The 16,955-nt window shown below is 43.8% G+C and overlaps 1 protein-coding gene across 3 annotated transcripts in view; it reads left to right on the top strand.

The window, feature by feature from the left end:
• Positions 1-16,955, top strand: part of CTIF (cap binding complex dependent translation initiation factor) — a 217,360-nt gene that overhangs the window by 76,673 nt on the left and 123,732 nt on the right. The gene's annotated exons all lie outside the window — the stretch shown is intronic.

The following is a 16,955-nucleotide window of genomic DNA, read 5'->3' as shown; positions in this document are numbered from 1 at the left end:
CCGCCGACATGGGGGGCTCGCTAGCACCCCCCCGAACCCCCAACCCGGGTTTGGGGGGGTGCTAGCAAGCCCCCCATGTCGGCGGCGACGTTTTAAAACACCCGCGCAGCTTTCCAATGAGTCCCGAAGACAAACGCGGAAGTTTGACGTTTGTCTTCGGGACTCATTGGAAAGCTCCGATCGTTTTAAAACAGTTGCGCCGTTCTCCGCTGACTCCTGGCGAACTTCCCGGGTGAAGGGCGAAGGGCGGGCGAGCGGGTGCTGGGGGGGGCTTCGCCCTCCCGCCAGCAAGAGGGGGAAGACCCAGGGAAGCCGCCCAGCAGCTGATCTGCCGGGCGCCATCTACGCATGCGTGCCCATAGAAAAAAGGGCACGCATGCGCAGATGGTGTTTTGACTTCCGGGTTCAAAAATCGCAAATTACTGTTCGCAATGGTCGGGGACGCAATAACCGGGGGATCACTGTATTCTAGCTCTCTTGCCTGGAATATTTTCTGGACTATCCTTGCTCCACCTTGTGGCTGGGAGTGGGCACAGCAGCCTAAGAAAAAATAGAGAAATTGACAAATTTCTATTGGTTTCCCCCCCCCGCATTTGATTTTATTCATTTTTTTTATTAATATTTTTATTGATTTTTATAATATAAAACACAGACACAGCATATAACATATAACGTGCTCAGTGATCCCACCACCAGACAATCAATCATACCCCACCACCAGTTGGGGGTATTTCTTGTGTAAATCATTTAAACCCAAGATTGAAATATTTCTTTACATATGATAGAGTGATTCCAACTTGTTTCTTATAGCTTGGTCTCGGATCCTACTCGCCATATATCGTCTTACCTTGTCCCATCGCCCCATCAGCTGTTGCAAATCAGTTTCATCAATCGAATTCACCCTTTTATCCATAATCTCGAATTGAATGTGGTCCACCATATACCTATACCAATTTTGCATTGTCCATTTTGTCGCGTCTTTCCACCCCAAGACTATTACCGCCTGAGCGCTTTCTATCGCTGTTTGTTTTATTTCTCTGTATTCTCCCATCTCACTACTTTTTACTAATACAGTGTTCCCTCGATTTTCGCGGGTTCGAACTTCGCGAAAAGTCTATACCACGGTTTTTCAATAATATTAATTAAAAAATATTTTGCAGTTTTTTCCCCTATACCACATTTTTTTCTGCCCAATGACATCATATGTCATCGCCAAACATTTGTCCACCTTTAATAAATATTTTTTTAATTAAACTTTAAAAAATAAACATGGTGAGTAATAATCTAAGTGGTTGCTAAGGGAATGGGAAATTGCAATTTAGGGGTTTAAAGTGTTAAGGGAAGGCTTGTGGTACCAAAAATAGCCAAAAATAGTGTATTTACTGTTCATAGCCAAAAATAGTGTATTTACTTCCGAATCTCTACCTCGCAAAAATTCGACTTTCGCGGGCAGTCTCGGAACGCATCCCCCGCGAAAAGTGAGGGAACACTGTATTGCCATTTCCTTAGTAATCGTCCATCTTATATTTAATATCCTATTAATATCCTCTCTTTTTTTAATATAATTTTTATTGATTTTATAAGTTTACATAAAACAAACATATAACAGTGCACAGTGCATGTGCCCGTCACCTAACATCACACACCCCCGTCACCCCCACCACCCCTACAAAGGGATTCAAAATTTTTTTTGCTTATTTATCTATCTATTAATCCTTGGCTCTATCTTGAACAAATATTACTGAAAGAGTGATTGTAATTTATTTTTCATATTTACATCACAGATTCTACTTAACATATAATCTTTTACCTTGTTCCATCGCACCATCAGCTTCTCCAATTTATTCTCATCAAAATTATTTAATCTTATTTCCATAATTTCAAAATGTATGTGGTCCACCATATACCAGTACCAATTTTGTACTGTCCATTTTGTAGAATCTTTCCAACCTAAAACCATCACCGCTTGAGCACTTTCCAATGCTGCGGTTTTAATTTCCTTAAATTCTCCTAGTTCCCTATATTTAATTAAAATTGCTATTTCTTTTGTAATAATCCATCATCTTGCACTTTTTGCCAAAAGTTCTGCACCACCGGGCATTCCCAGAGCATATGCATAAACACTCCTTTATCTTGGCACCCATGCCAACAGATACCTTTAACGTTCTGCTGAAAGTGTGCAAGTTGAACGGGTGTGTAATACCACTTATGTAATATTTTCCTTCTCACTTCCCTAACTCTTGTATTCTTAATTTTCCTTATATTCTCCATTGTATTTTCCATCTCTTGCACCTCTACTTGTATCTCATTTTGCCACCATTTAGTCAATCCTGGGATCACATCCCCGTCTGACTTCACTAACATCTTATATATATTGCTTGCTTGCGCCTTAGTACCCTCAGTTTTTTCTCTTATTATTTTCTCTAAATCTATCTCCTCCCTAATTAGTGCTTCTTTATTCTCCCTTTCATTCACATTGGATTTTATTCATGGTGAAGTTTTTTTAATACAGAATTTATTAATTTTCAATTTAAAAAAAACCACTAACACAATAAGTACAGTAAGTAATTCTACACTGTTACATAATTGCATTTTTTTTTTAGCTTCACCACATTTTATACGCTTATGTACACTTAATCACACTATGCTTAATCTTATTTTGTTAGCTAAAATAGTTATACATTTCTGTACAATGTTTCCTCGATTTTCGCGGGGGATGCGTTCCGAGACCGCCCGCGAAAGTCGAATTTCCACAAAGTAGAGATGCGGAAGTAAATACACCATTTTTGGCTATGAACAGTATCACAAGCCATCCCTTAACACTTTAAACCCCTAAGTTACCATTTCCCATTCCCTTAACAACCATTTACTCACCATTATTACTGGTACTCACCATTGAATAAGACACTTAGTGACCCTGATATTTATAAACATAATTATTTATTAACAATAATTATTTTTTTGTTATTTATTTGCAAAAAATATTAGTTTGGCAATGATGTATGACGTCATGGGGCGGGAAAAACCGTGGTATAGGAAAAAAACCGCGGAGTATTTTTTAATTAATTTTTTTGAAAAACCGTGGTATAGGCTATTCGTGAAGTTTGAACCCGCGAAAATCGGGGGAACACTGTATACATATTTACATATTGTTGTGATTCCGTCCGAGGCCCCTCAGGGAACGGCTGATCTTCTGTCGGTTTCCTGCTCAGAGGGGGAGGATGAGGAACAGGAGGTGCAGGCAGACGAGGAGGAGGAATCCCAGGCTGAGGAAGAGGGGGAACAGCCAGAGGCCCCCGAGAGGGAGCTCTCCCCAGCAAGCAGCCTGGATTCCTTAGAGGAAAATGCACAAGCAATAATCGATCTGCGACAGAGAAGAGCAACACAAAGAAGGGACCAATTGGCTAGGTACTTTCAGCACTAAAGAGGCAACAGCTGGGTTTGGGTGTGGTGCTCTCTGGAAAGGCTAAAAGGCAGACCCACCCTTCCTGGCTTGTGGCGTATTATCTTTGGGAGTCCTGGGACCTGGCTGTGATCTTTGGCGTCTTGGAATTCTGGTTTGTGACTTTGAATACTGAAACCTTGGGGGGAAAAGGTGGGGGTCTTATGCTCTACAGTGGTGGGTGTGCCAGCAAGAAGTCTGCTGTATTGTCTGGACATCAGGACTCTGCTGTACAGTCTCCTAGCCTGCCTGTTGGGAAGAACAGGTTTTTCTCTGTGTTTATTTTTCAAGCTATAAAGTACTTTTGCTTTTACCAGCGTGTCTGGCTGTTTTTTCCAGTTGGTTTTGAGGTCTGGGGGAACCCAGACAGAACACATATTATGCTTCTATTTTAGCTGTTTCTTTTCATTCTTGTGTTTCTATGCTCAGTCCATTGATACCATCTATCCCAAATTTCAAAATACTCTGAATCTTTCTGACCTTGCAAGTTGATTGTTAGCCTATCCATCTCGACGCATTCATATATATATATTTAATTATTGTACTCTCTGGGGGAAGTCTGTGTCTTTCCAAAATTGGGCATAGGTGATCCTAGCCGCTGTGATGATATGGAGTATGAAATACTTAATGCTCTTGGTATAATTTTTCTTAAATATTCCTAAGAGTAGGAGCTCCAGTGTAAACTCTATTTGTGGTTGAGTAATTTCTTGCATCCATTTATGTATCTTGATGGCAACGTTTTTTAACCATCCATGTCCTGCTGGATCCTCAACAGCTTTTGAAACTCTCAACTGTAGTATCTTGGGTGGATGTTGGAGATACCATACTGAGGTGGGGCTGCTTCATCCTGAATTGATGGATCTGGTTGATATTTGGGGAAGTGTGAGGAAATAACTTGGAAGCAGTGGAAGTGATGTGCCGGTGCCTGGAGGCTGTTGGGGCCTGAATAGGTGTCAACAGACTCAAACTCAACCCGGATAAGACGGAGTGGCTGTAGGTTCTGCCTCCCAAGGACAATTCCATCTGTCCATCCATCACCCTGGGGGGGGAATCATTGACCCCCTCAGAGAGGGTCCGCAACTTGGGCGTCCTCCTCGATCTCGATTAGAGAAACATCTTTCAGCTGTGGCGAGGGGTGTGTGTGTGCCCAGGTTCGCATGGTGCACCAGTTGCGACCCTATTTGGACCGGGACTCACTGCACACAGTCACTCATGCCCTCATCACCTCGAGGCTCGACTACTGTAATGCTCTCTACATGGGGCTACCTTTGAAGAGTGTTCGGAAACTTCAGATCGTGCAGAATGCAGCTGCGAGAGCAATCATGGGCTTCCCCAAATATGCCCATGTCACACCAACACTCCGCAGTCTGCATTGGTTGCCGATCAGTTTCCGGTCACAATTCAAAGTGTTGGTTATGACCTATAAAGCCTTTCATGGCACCGGACCAGATTATCTCAGGGACCGCCTTCTGCTGCATGAATCCCAGCGACCAGTTAGGTCCCACAGAGTGGGCCTTCTCCGGGTCCTGTCAACTAAACAATGTCATTTGGCGGGACCCAGGGGAAGAGCCTTCTCTGTGGCGGCCCCAGCCCTCTGGAACTAACTCCCCCCAGAGATTAGAATTGCCCCCACCCTCCTCACCTTTCGTAAGCTTCTTAAAACCCACCTCTGCCGTCAGGCATGGGGGAACTGAGATTTTCTTTCCCCCTAGGCCTTTACAATTTACGCATGGTATGTTTGTATATATGTTTGGTTTTATAATAAGGGTTTTTTAGTTGTTTTAGTATTGGATTGGATTGTTACATGCTGTTTTTATCATTGTTGTTAGCCGCCTCGAGTCTACGGAAAGGGGCGGCATACAAATCCAATAAATAAATAAATAAAATAAATTCCCTGTTTCTGAAGGCTAATGCAGTTCACTTTACCTGAAACTCTCTCTGAAGACCAACCAGAAACTTCAGCTGGTGGGAGGTACAGCAAAACGTACCTTCACCAAGCTGTGTAATGTCTGTTGTATTACTCATTGAGGAGTAGCTACTTGTGTGTTTTAAACTGCACTTCAAAAAGTTGGTTAATTTGTTCCTTTTGTATAACCTCTGTCAATCCAACCCAAGACCGTAAATAGAATAGAAGAGAGCAAAACAGAATAAGGAATAGAAATAGAATACAGGAATGGAATGGAATGGAATGGAATAGAATAAGGAATAGGATAAAATAAAATAGAAGAGAGAAGAGAAGAGAGAAGAGAAGAGAAGAGAATAAGGATTAGAATAGAATAGAATAGGGAATGGAATGGAATAGAATAAGGAATAGAATAGAATATGGAATGGAATAGAATAGAATAGAATAAGGGAATAGAGAAGAGAAGAGAATAAGGAATAGACTAGAATGGAATGGAATAGAATAAGGAATAGAATAGAATAGGGAATGGAATGGAATAGAATAAGGAATAGAATAGGGAATAGAATACAGTTAGGAATTGAATTGAATTCATTATTGGCCAAGTGTGATTGGATACACGAAGAATTTCTCTTGGTGCATATTCTTTCAGTGTACATAAAAGAAAAGATAAATTTGTCAAAAATCATAAGGTATAACACAATGATAGTCCGGATACAAATAAACAATCAAATCAGATTAGGAACCAGTCAATATAAATTGTAAGGATGCAAGCCACAAAGTTAGTATCATTAACGGTCTGTTATTTCATACTCCATCAAGAAATGTTTATTGATAGCCAGGAGAGGGCAGCATATACCCATATTTTATTCGGCACAGTAAAATCAATTTAGAGAAGGTAGCGTGTTCAATTCTACCAAACACGCAGCACAAAAGAAATGATGTTCATCCATCGTGTTTGAAGAGGACCTTGACACTACACTATAAAAAAAGATATTGAAACTCCGAAGTGGTGTAGGGCAGTGATGGCGAACCTATGGCACGGGTGCCACAGGTGGCACGCGGAGCCATATCTGCTGGCACATGAACTGTTCTCCTAGCTCAGCTCCAACGAGGATGTGTGTGCCGGCCAGTTGATTTTTTACTCACACGGAGGTTCTGGGAGGGCATTTTTGGCTTCCAGAGAGTCTCCTGGGGTATTGGGGAGGGCATTTTTACCCTCCCCTAACTCCAGGGAAGCCTCTGGAGTCTGGAGAGGGCGAAACACGAGTCTACTGGGCCCACCAGAAGTTGGGAAACAGACTATTTCCAGCCTCCTGAGGGCCTTCCAGGGGGCAAGGGAAGCTGTTTTCACCCTCTCCAGGCATTGAATTATGGGTGTGGGTACTCGCGCATGTGCAATAGCGTGCATACACACTTTTTTGGCACCCGAGGGGGAAAAAGGTTCACCATCACTGACCAACAAGATCTCTTCCAACTCAGGTAAGTAGGTAGGTAGATTAGATTAGATTAGATAAGCTAAGATAGATAGATAGATAGATAGATAGATAAGATAGATAGATAGATAGATAGATAGATAGATAGATAGATAAGTTAGATAGATAGATAGATAGATAGATAGATAGATAGATAGATACATAGATACATAGATACATAGATACATAGATACATAGATAGATAGATAGATAGATAGATAGATAGATAGATAGATAGATAGATACATAGATAGATACATAGATAGATAGATAGATAGATAGATAGATAGATAGATAGATAGATAGATACATACATACATACATACATACATACATACATACATACATACATACATAGATACTGGCGGTATAAGTGAGTCTTGAGTAGTTTACGAAAGACAGGGAGGGTGGGGGCAGTTCTAATCTCCGGGGGGGGGGGAGTTGGTTCCAGAGGGCCGTGGCAGAGAAGGCTCTTCCCCTGGGGCCCGCCAAACGACATTGTTTAATCGACGGGACCCGGAGATGTTCCAAGCATGTATAATTCTTTCAGTAAAATTATGCTTTACAACTGTTGCGACTTGCTACAAAAAAATGAGGGCTCCATTACAGTCCTAAACTGAGGACTAGTGTTCCTTCCTTTACCTTAAGCTTCCCCCCCCCCCCTTCCTTCTTCCAGTGGAAAAACTTTAGCCCTTTTCCTGGGGAGATTTTTCAACCGTGCACTTTGCGTGGCCACCACTAGAGGGCACTGTGACCTTTACAAATGCTTAAGGAAAAGATAGCCTTTGGCGCAGAGAGATTCTTTTCGCTAAACAGAGTTGGGGTGGGGGAGTGAGGAAACTGTTGTCACTTTTTCCAACTAGTAGAATGCAGTGTATGTTAGTAGCAGCCTTTCTACACACATCCTGAACAAGGGTCAGGGCGCGCTGTCTTCCCATTGAAGTCATCACCGCTGACCTCAAGCTACCTACAAGCAGCAGTGCTTGGCAAACGTAACCCTCAGCCCTGCATAAAAATGTCAGAATAAGTTTATTTCTGAAGGTACTATCACAATGCAAGTAAATGGTTTGCAACCATGGGAGAGGCTGATGTAAGCTATAACCAGCAGGTAACCATGGGTTTGCTAATTGTGCTGCAACCTGATTGGCTGTAACCTATATAAGGAGGAACACCCTTGCAGGGGGTTGGTTTGTTACAGAGGTGGTTTGTTACAGTGTGGCTTGTTACAGTGGATGGTTTGTAGTTTAGTGGTTGCAGTGGTGGATATTATAAGAGTTATATGAAAGTATTGTATGATAGTTTATTTAGAGAAGCAGTTTGACAAAAGAGAAGTAAATATATGTTTACAAGAAAGCCTGCTGCTGTGTTTCAGTGAAGAGTTCAATTAGGTATAAGTGGTTAATTGTGGTTAACTGTGGCTACTTGCATTGGCAGTTCTGTGTTAGCAAAAACTTCAGAAAAGAAGGATTTAGGGGTAGTGATTTCTGACAGTCTCAAAATGGGTGAGCAGTGTGGTCGCGTGGTAGGAAAAGCAAGTAGGATGCTTGGCTGCATAGCTAGAGGCATAACAAGCAGGAAGATGGAGACAGTGATCCTGCTGTATAGAGCGCTGGTGAGACCACATTTGGAATACTGTGCCCAGTTCTGGAGACCTCACCTGCAAAAAGATATTGACAAAATTGAACGGGTCCAAAGACGGGCTACAAGAATGGTGGAAGGTCTTAAGCATAAAACGTATCAGGAAAGACTTAATGAACTCAATCTGTATAGTCTGTAGGACAGAAGGAAAAGGGGGGACATGATCAAAACATTTAAATATGTCAAAGGGTTAAATAAGGTCCAGGAGGGAAGTGTTTTTAATAGGAAAGTGAACACAAGAACAAGGGGACACAATCTGAAGTTAGTTGGGGAAAAGATCAAAAGCAACATGAGAAAATATTATTTTACTGAAAGAGTAGTAGAGTAGTAGATCCTTGGAACAAACTTCCAGCAGACGTGGTAGATAAATCCACAGTAACTGAATTTAAACATGCCTGGGATAAACATATATCCATCCTAAGATAAAATACAGAAAATAGTATAAGGGCAGACTAGATGGAACATGAGGTCTTTTTCTGCCGTCAGACTTCTATGTTTCTATGTTTCTATAATAGGTTAATGTTTCCTGTTGGGACTAAAATGGGTTCTTCGCTTGCTCGTGGTTGTCCTCCGTATTCATTCTTTTCTTTCCCCCTCCCGCCTGATCCCCGAAGCGTTTCCTCCGATATTATGAAAATAGCCACCAATACAATGTAAGTTCTCCAAATGCTAGTTTCCTGTCCTCAGCTAGCAGGTAGGCACTTAGGAGTTATTGTACAGTGTAGCCTCCGTGTCTGGATTCTCTCTTCACCATGTCAAACAAAGACCTGGATTTAATAAATATGGCGCCAGACACGTTAAGGACTGACAATGCAGAATTCTGGTTTGGTTGAAGGCACGCTTCTGGCTTCCTTTTTTTGCACTCCCGAGCATCGTGTGTATTATTATTATTATTATTATTATTATTATTATTATTATTATTATTATTATTATTATGTCAGTACAACACAGCAAACGAGATCACTATGCTGGATTTCGTATTTCATCACCAGTCGGGCGCTTCCCAAGCACCTAGGACTGCGTGATGTAGCGGCGAATTATGTTTGCCGATCCCAGTAAAGCGGCCTTTTGCAATTGACAGATGGAGATTTTGTCAATTCCAATGGTTTTCAAATGTCCGCTGAGATCCTTTGGTACTGCGCCCAGCGTGCCAAGTACCACTGGGACCACTTTCACGGGCTTATGCCAGAGTCATTGCAGCTCGATTTTTAGATCTTCATATTTCACTAATTTCTCTAGCTGCTTCTCCTCAATTCTATTGTCTCCTGGGATTGCGATGTCGATGATCCATACTTTCTTTTTCTCCACAATCACAATGTCTGGTGTGTTATGCTTCAGAATTCGGTCAGTCTGAAGTCGGAAGTCCCACAGTAGTTTTGCTTGCTCATTTTTGACCACTTTTTCAGGCTTATGATCCCACCAGTTCTTTGCCACTGGTAAATGGTAGTTCCGGCACAAGAAACATAGAAGATTAACGGCAGAAAAAGACCTCCTGGTCCATCCAGTCTGCCCTTATACTATTTTCTGTATTTTATCTTAGGATGGATATATATTTATCTCAGGCATGTTTAAATTCAGTTACTGTGGATTTATCAACCATGTCTGCTGGAAGTTTGTTCCAAGCATCTACTACTCTTTCAGTAAAACAATATTTTCTCACTCATTGCTTCTGATCTTTCCCCCAACTGACCTCAGATTGTGTCCCCTTGTTCTTGTGTTCACTTTCCTATTAAAAACACTTCCCTCCTGAACCTTATTTAATGCTTGAACATATTTAAATGTTTCGATCATGTCCCCCTTTTCCCTTCTGTCCTCCAGACTACACAGATTGAGTTCATTAAGACTTTCCTGAAAAGTTTTGTGCTTAAGACCTTCCACCATTCTTGTAGCCCGTCTTTGGTCCCCTTCAATTTTATCCATATCTTTTTGTAGGTGAGGTCTCCAGAATCGGACACAGTATTCCAAATGGGGTCTCCCCAGCGCTCTATATAGTGGGATCATAATCTCCCTCTTCCTGCTTGTTATACCTCTAGCTATGCAGCCAAGCATTCTACTTGCTTTCCCTACCACCTGACCGCTCTGTTCACCCATTTTGAGACTGTCGGCAATCACTACCCCCAAATCCTTCTCTTCTGAAGTTTTTGCTAATACAGAACTGCCAATACAGTAGTAATAATAATAATAATAATTTAATAATAATTTATTAGACTTGTATCCGGAGAGTATTCAGACTCTCCGAAGACTCGAGTCTGAATACTCAGATTGAGTCTGAGTGTTGCATCATTAATCTTAATGATACTTAATGATACAGTATCAATATTGTATCATTAAGTCTTTCCTGATAAGTTTTATACTTAAGACCACTCACCAGCCCTTCATGGCATCGGACCAGAATATCTCCGATACCGCCTTCTGCTGCACGAATCCCAGCGACCAATTAGGTCCCACAAAGTGGGCCTTCTCCTTCTTAAACAATGTCGGTTGGCAGGCCCCAGGGGAAGAGCCTTCTCTGTGGTGGCCTCGACTCTCTGGAACCAGCTCCCCCCAGAGATTAGAACTGCCCCTACCCTCCTTGCCTTTCGTAAACTCCTTAAAACCCACTTTGTCGTCAGGCATGTGGGAACTGAGATATCTCCCCCCGGGCCTATATAATTTATGTATGGTATGTTTGTAGGTATGTCTGCTTAAAAATGGTTTTTTTTAACTACAGTGATCCCCCGAGTTTCGCGATCTCGATCATTGCGAAACGCTATATCGCGATTTTTCCACCCGATGACGTCACTCCCTTCCTTTCCCATCTTTCTTTCTCTCTCTCTTTCTCTATCTTGCTTCTTCCTCTCTCACACTCTCTTCCTCCCTCTCTCATCTCTTTCTTTCCTTCTCTTTCTTTCTCTATCTCTCCCCCTCTTGCTCTCGAGCGGCAAGCGAGCAGCCGTGCGGGCGGGCGAACGGGCAAGCGGCAAGCGATCTTGGGGTTTCCCCTTTGCCTGGGCGGCGGGAAGACCCAGGGAAGGTTCCTTCGGCCGCCCAACAGCTGATCTGCTCCGCAGCGCGGCAGCAGCGAGGAGCCGAAGATGGGGTTTCCCCGTTGCCTGGGCAACGGGGAAACCCCATCTTCGGCTCCTCGCTGCTGCCGCGCTGCAGAGCAGATCAGCTGTTGGGCAGCCGAAGGAACCTTCCCTGGGTCTTCCCCGGGTCTTCCCCGCCGCCCACACGCAAACTCCACCATCTGCGCATGTGCGGCCATGGAAAAAGGGGCGCGCATGCGCAGATGGTGTTTTTACTTCCGCACCACTACATCGCGAGAAATCGATTATCACGAGGGGTCTTGGAACGGAACCCTCGCGATAATCGGGGGATCATTGTATTTTAAATTTTAAATTGTAGATTATTAGATTTGTCATGAACTGTTTTATTGTGTTGTGAGCCGCCCCGAGTCTACGGAGAGGGGCGGCATACATATCTAATAAATAAATAAATTTTTGTAGCCCGTCTTTGGACCCGTTCAATTTTATCCATATCTTTTCGTAGGTGAGGTCTCCAGAACCCTTGCAGACCGAAGTCTCCTCCCGCGAGAAGGTTGATTTCCCTTGTATCTAAAATTGCAAGCATCACTTAGCATTGGGGGGGGGTTGGGGAAATATTACTTTCTTTGTGTCGCCGCCGTTCCCCCCTCCGCTCCCATTGTATTTCTCGGGGAGTGGGAGGCGTGAGGAAGGTTGTTTTTAGCCAGCGAAGGCCCTCTGCTCCTGGCCTTTCCTGGCTCTGTGTGGGTCTACATGGCTGGGGCCGGTGGGGGCGAGAGTACGTGATAACTAGCAGGTATTTGTGAATGGACTTCAACCCGGTGACTCCCTGTGGCTCAGCCAAACAGAGACAAGAGGCGGGCGGGAAGGGAGAAACCTGAAAAGTCACTCCGCATGTATTGACTCGGCTGGAAAATATTTTTCAACGTGGCAGTTCCGAAGCTTGGAAGGAAGGCTTTTTCTAGCCCAAGAACAATAAAAGGGTCAGCGGTGAGATCTTCTCCCTTACACCCTCTTCCTTCCATTGTGCAAAGAATCCCGGGCTGTTTTCTGGACTTCAGAGCTGAGCAAAAGCTCGTGAGATCACGGTGGGAGGGAGGGAGAATATGTCTGGCCGGACCAGGTTTGATGTTCAATCATCTTGGTTCCATCAAAGAATGCTCCCAAGTCCCTGTGGCTGATTGTGTTTCCTTGGGGTGGGATGAGGTGGTGCGGTGGTGTAGGGTTTCCTGTCTAAATAGGGAATTGGACTAAATCAAATAAAATAAATAAATAAATTTTCCGGATAACCCTCATATTTTTCAGGGTGATAAAATGCCCTACACATGATGCCTGTGTCTCTAACTGGAGCTATAGAAAAAAATGGCACGTTCTTCAGTGGTGAGTTCCTACCAGTGCAGTTCGGAGTTGTGCACCAGTAGGAGCCCGGTAATGTTGTAATGTTCGGCTATTTTTTTTCCAGGTTTAGATGGTGTCTCCGTGTTGACAAAAGCCCTCCCGCCCACCCTTGCATTAATGCCAACCTCTATACTTCAGGGTATCCAGCAAACCTGGAAAACAGGGAAATCAGGAAATTATCAGGGAAATCGGCGGTTTGGGAAATATCAGGGAATTATCAGGGAATTCGTGAAAAAAATGGAATAAATCAGGGGGGGAAACCAAACTGTATTTAAATGTTTAAAAGTCAGGGGAAAATATTGTAATAAATAAGGTAATAAATAATAATGTAAGTAATAAGTAATAATAAGTAATAAATAATAATGTAATCAATAAGTAATAAAATAATAATGTAACCAAAAAGTAATAATAAGTAATAAAATAATAATGTAAGCAATAAGTAATAATAAGTAATAAAATAATAATGTAAGCAATAAGTAATAATAAGTAATAAATAATAGTGTAAGCAATAAGCAATAATAAGTAATAAATAATAATGTAAGCAATAAGTAATCATAAGTAATAATAATGTAAGCAATAAGTAATAATAAGTAATAAGTAATAATGTAAGCAGTAAGTAATAATAAGTAATAAATAATAATGTAAGCCATAAGTAATAATAAGTAATAAATAATGATGTAAGCAATAAGTAATAATAAGTAATAAATAATAGTGTAAGCAATAAGTAATAATAAGTAATAAATAATGATGTAAGCAATAAGTAATAATAAGTAATAAATAATAATGTAAGTAATAGGTAATAATGTAATAAATCAGGGGGGGAATCGAACTATTAAAATGTTTAAAAGTCAGGGAAAAATCATGTAAAAAAACCAGACCGCGCTTCCTGGCAGAGTCAAGCAAAAATGAGCATAACTGGCAACAACTTGCTTCCTCAGCTACCGATATTTCTCCACGGCTTAGCCGTTTGGTATGACGTCATCTCCAACCGTGCCTTAACTAGATTGCATGGAAATGTCAGGGAAATATCAGGGGATTTCAAAATGCTTTTCCCCTGGACACCATGTTCTTCCTCTGAAGCACAGCTGTGTTTTGGTTTGTGATGTCATCCTGAGCATGCGCGGAAATAAAATCGTGCGGTGGGACGTGCACGCGTGCACAGATCTGCACTGGTAGCAAAATGCAACTGGACCTGACCCTGGACCTGTTCTGTCCCATTAGCTCAGGGGTCTCCAAACTTGGGAACTTTAAGACTTGTGGACTTCAACTCCCAGAATTCTCTAGCCCAGTGTTTCCCAACCTTGGCAACTTGAAGATATCTGGACTTCAGCTCCCAGAATTCCTCAGCCAGCAGAAACACTGCTCTAGCCAGCTATGCTTGCTGGAGAATTCTGGGAGTTGAAGTCCACAAGTCTTAAAGTTCCCAAGTTTGAAGACCTCTGCATTAGCTAATGTAAACAGAAGACTATTTACCATTGCTAGGTACTTTCTTTCTCCCCAGTGAGAGGATGGCAGTACATACTGAACACATAAACCTTCCACGTTTAGGCTTCCCCATGAACAAAAAGCGGCAGCTAGCCAGTCTTAAATTTGTCCTCTTTTTTGAGGTGTGTGTGCACGCATCATGCTCACAGCTCCCATAAATGGAGAGATGCTACCACTTTTCTTAGGTAGCTGGAGCCAAATATTTCCTCAAAACTGAGTGACTTTCCTGGAGGCCGACAAGTTTCAGGAGAGGAAGTCGCCGCAAATCGGCCGAAATTCCCTCTTTTCTTAGAACTCCGCAGCCAGACTTTCAAGTACGTGCAACCTGACACGTTGTGTAGGGAATTGTGGAAAGAAACAACCCTTACATCCCCTCCCATCTCCCTTGTGGGAGATGATAAGTCCGCCTGTGGGAAAGTTTGTCAGTGCAACGAGAGTCTATTGTATATCACAGATACCCAAGGTAAACATCACCTTGGCCGGCTGAAGTTGTGTGTCCACACACGTAGGCAAACTCCACAGGCTGGGCCTTTCGTAGGTAAACTTGGGAGTGTTTCACCCCACAACGTACGACAAAGGAGCCTGGAATGAACTCTACCCTATACGCACGGGCTCCATTTAATAAGATTTAACGTTCCAAAGACGGGCTACAGGAATGGTGGAAGGTCTTAAGCATAAAACATATCAGGAAAGACTCAATGATGTTGTATTGTATTATATTGGCAGTTCTGTGTTAGTGGAAGTGATGTGCCGGTGCCTGGAGGCTGTTGGGGCCTGGATGGGTGTCAACAGACTCAAACTCAACCCGGATAAGACGGAGTGGCTGTGGGTTCTGCCTCCCAAGGACAATCCCATCTGTCCGTCCATTACCCTGGGGGGGGAATTATTGACCCCCTCAGAGAGGGTCCGCAACTTGGGCGTCCTCCTCGATCCACAGCTCACATTAGAAAAACATCTCTCAGCTGTGGCGAGGGGGGCGTTTGCCCAGGTTCGCCTGGTGCACCAGTTGCGGCCCTATCTGGACCGGGACTCACTGCTCACAGTCACTCATACCCTCATCACCTCGAGGTTCGACTACTGTAATGCTCTCTACATGGGGCTACCTTTGAAAAGTGTTCGGAAACTTCAGATCGTGCAGAATGCAGCTGCGAGAGCAGTCATGGGCCTACCTAGGTATGCCCATGTTTCACCATCACTCCGCAGTCTGCATTGGTTGCCGATCAACTTCCGGTCACAATTCAAAGTGTTGCTTATGACCTTTAAAGCCCTTCATGGCACTGGACCAGAATATCTCCGAGACCGCCTTCTGCCGCACGAATCCCAGCGACCGATTAGGTCCCACAGAGTGGGCCTTCTCCGGGTCCCGTCAACTAAACAATGTCGGTTGGCGGGCCCCAAGGGAAGAGCCTTCTCTGTGGTGGCCCCGACCCTCTGGAACCAACTCCCCCCGGAGATTAGAACTGCCCCTACTCTCCTTGCCTTTCGTAAACTCCTTAAGACCCACCTGTGTCGTCAGGCATGGGGGAACTGAGACATCTCCCCCGGGCATATACAATTTATGAATGGTATGTGTGTATGTATGTGTGCTTAGAAAATGGGGTTTTTAAAATGTTTTTAGTAGAAATTTAGATTTGCTGAAATTGTCTTCTGTTATTCTGTTGTGAGCCGCCCCGAGTCTGCGGAGAGGGGCGGCATACAAATCTAAATAAATAAATAAATAATAAATAAATAAATAAAAACTGCAGAAGAGAAGGATTTAGGTGTGGTGATATCTGACAGTCTCAAAATGGGTGAACAGGTGGTAGGGAAAGCAAGTAGAATGCTTGGCTGCATAGCTAGAGGTATAACAAGCAGGAAGAGGGAGATTGTGATCCCGCTGTATAAAGCGCTGGTGAAACCACATTTGGAATACTGTGTTCAGTTCTGGAGACCTCCCCTACAAAAAGATATGGATAGTATTGAACAGGTCCAAAGACGGGCTACAAGAATGGTGGAAGGTCTTAAGCATAGAACTTAAACTTAATGAACTCCATCTGTATAGTCTGGAGCAGAGGTCCCCAACCGCCGGTCCGCGGACCAGGACCGGGCCGTTGGGGGTTTTCAGCCGGTCCGCGGCGGCGCTGCCCTCCCGGCAGAGAACATTATGCAGGACGGGGTGGGGCGTCGGGCGGTGACGCAGCCCTCCACACTTCTCCACAGGGCGGGGAGAATCAGGAGGCTCCTTTGGCGGCTGGGGGCTGCCTGGCTTTGTGATTTTGGCTGGGGGGGGAGTTAGGAAGGTCCTACTTCTCCCCCCCCCAGCCAAAAATTCAAAGCCTATCTGCTGGATACAGGCGATGAGTGGGACAGAGCGGCGCGGAAGCCTCTTGCAGCAGCTGCCACAGCCACCGGCTTCGGCGCCGTTCGTCCCGCCCATCGCCCGTATCCAGCAGAAGCTGCTGCCCGAGTGCTCTTGGCCGGCGGGATTCAAAGTGCTGGGGTGGGGGTGTCCTGACAGCCCCCCCACCCCAGTGCTTCGCCTCCCGCTGGGACACCCCCCACCCCAGCACTTTAAATCCCGCCGGCCAAGAGCACTCGGGCAGCAGCTTCTG

This window comes from Erythrolamprus reginae, chromosome 2 (genome assembly GCF_031021105.1).
Source record: "Erythrolamprus reginae isolate rEryReg1 chromosome 2, rEryReg1.hap1, whole genome shotgun sequence".
Taxonomy (NCBI): domain Eukaryota; kingdom Metazoa; phylum Chordata; class Lepidosauria; order Squamata; family Dipsadidae; genus Erythrolamprus; species Erythrolamprus reginae.
The sequence above is the reverse complement of the archived record's forward strand: the minus strand, read 5'-3'. Positions and strand labels throughout refer to the sequence as shown.